This window comes from Carya illinoinensis, chromosome 11, assembly GCF_018687715.1.
Source record: "Carya illinoinensis cultivar Pawnee chromosome 11, C.illinoinensisPawnee_v1, whole genome shotgun sequence".
Taxonomy (NCBI): Eukaryota; Viridiplantae; Streptophyta; class Magnoliopsida; order Fagales; family Juglandaceae; genus Carya; species Carya illinoinensis.
This window is the reverse complement of record NC_056762.1, coordinates 35,183,150-35,185,551: the sequence shown is the minus strand read 5'-3', so window position 1 is coordinate 35,185,551 and position 2,402 is coordinate 35,183,150.

Here is a 2,402-nt window from a genome sequence, read left to right as displayed (position 1 = left end):
AATATAATAAAAACTACAATAAAATTAACATTTAGACAAAGTCAGTTAATTTGTACTGAAGTACAGAAATCTCATTCTTTTTAAGAAGATTCAAGTTCTTTACGATGTACAAAGTTTCAAATGAACCGATACAGCATATATCTTGTTGACTCATCTCATCCAAAATATCTCAACTCAATTGATCATTGCATAGCTCAAAACTACTCTTTACAAGAGGTTGAGCCCCAAGCTCCATGTAAAAAATACCTATTTTTGTATGAAAATGCTCTAATAAATATTTACACATTTTACCCTTTTTTTTTCTTTCAAAACTTCACACTAGTTCTACGTACATTCAAGAAAAAAACACCACGCTTGAAAAAAAAAAAAAAATCACCAACGCTTGACGGCTGCCTCCAAATGAATAAAATACAATTCAATTTGAAAAGTAGGCCGTTATTTGAAGAAAATTCGACAACCGGGCGACTTAGATGAAAATTAACATTAATCCAATTTTTTATATCATCTTATTTTATCATTATAACTTTTTTAAATCTTTACATAAAATATAACAAATAATTTAAAATTTTCAATTCTCAAAATAATAATAAATAATATTTTAATAATATTTTATTCAATTTTCACCTTCCATCTCAACTCATTTCATCTCAATTTACTATTCAATTGGTACTTAAATAAAAAATTAAAGTAGCCAGCCAACGGTCATTTTAAATAACACTAAAAATCTAAAACGGCTTGAAGCCTTGCGCTTACATGAGAAAGAAAAATTGAAGGAAGCAAAAAACGTATGGGCTTAATAATTTTTAAAACAAAAGCAACGGTAACGATAAAAAGAAGTTACTAATAAATACTAATTAATTATTAAAAAATGCCAACACTAAAGATTAAATAATTTGGACAGCCGAACGGGGGGTAAAAAATAGCTTGTTTCTTGTTACATATAATATTTTTAAAAAAAAATTGTAGTGAGAGACATTTCGCGGCATCATTTGGTTTATGAAAGACTTTACAAGGTTTAATCCATTTAATTTCAACTAAAATAATAAGATAATGAAGAATAATAAATATCATTTTTTCTAAACTTATAGCCGACAAACAACTCAAGTTCATGAAAATCATGACAATAATAATGGGAAACAGCAATCACATACAAACTATATTACTAGAATGAATTGGAGTTAGTAGAGGTTTGGAGAATGACTTGGGATGAGATGATGATATGAAATTTGAAAATTTGATAAAATATTATTAGAATATTATTTTTTAATATTATTATTATTTTGAGATTTGAAGAAAGTTGAATTATTTATTATATTTTGTATGAGAATTTAGAAAAATTATAACGATGAAATGAGGTAAAAGGCTTTGAGTTGGATATAAAGATGGTTTTAACTTATTTCATTTTATTGTTATAACTTTTTTAAATTCTCACACAAAATATTATAAACAAATCAATTTTTTCAAATCTCAAAACAATAATAATATTAAAAAATATTTTATTCAACTTTTAATTTTCATCTAAAATCATCTCATCTCATCTCACTATCTAAACATTAAACTCCCTCCCCTAATCTTTGTATCCATCTACCCCAATAAAGAATTTGAAATTCTCATTTTCAGTACTCTGAATAATCTTATTCACACAACATGATATTTTACAACATATTTTATAATATATATTATAAAATAATTTTTTTTTAAATGATGTTATTTTTAGAAATATTTTATAAAAATATCTTCTATTTTTTAAATATTATTATATAAAGTGTTTTGAAAGGTGAATTTCTCAATTTTAGAGAGAAAAGGGGGGGGGGGGGGGGGGGGGGGGGGGGGGGTGTTGTCGGTTTCAATGGAGAAACAATGGGTTTGGTTGATTTGAAGGGTTGGGGGATCAGATTCTGAGATAGGTGCCGCGTTATGAATTTGAGTCATTTGACCACTCAGTCTTCCGACAGTACCGTCCATATATATATAGAGACAAATACAAGTTGCTTGATGCAATGAAAGGAGAGAGTCGAGAGACGCCTGACCGATCCTGTCAATGGATCCAGCACCCATCAACCTGGGTGATACTGAATGTAAGTAAAAACGGTAAAGAAAATTTTTGAAGAGTTTTACTTTTAAATCGGATTCTTTCGGGATCATATTGCCGATCAAAGTGTTTCACATATATCTGTCTCGTAAATGTATCATGTATTTTTTTTTAAAAAAAAAAATTGAGAAAATATAGAATTTATATAAAAATAATAATTTTTTAATAGTAGATGTCCCTCTTATTTAAAATGAGTGTGCAACTCTTGAACAACTCATGACTATATCTAGCCTTAGTATTATTCCTTCCTAATCCTATTTCAGTTTTTTTAATGTGGATTGAGAGTCCATTTGGTAACACAATTATTTTC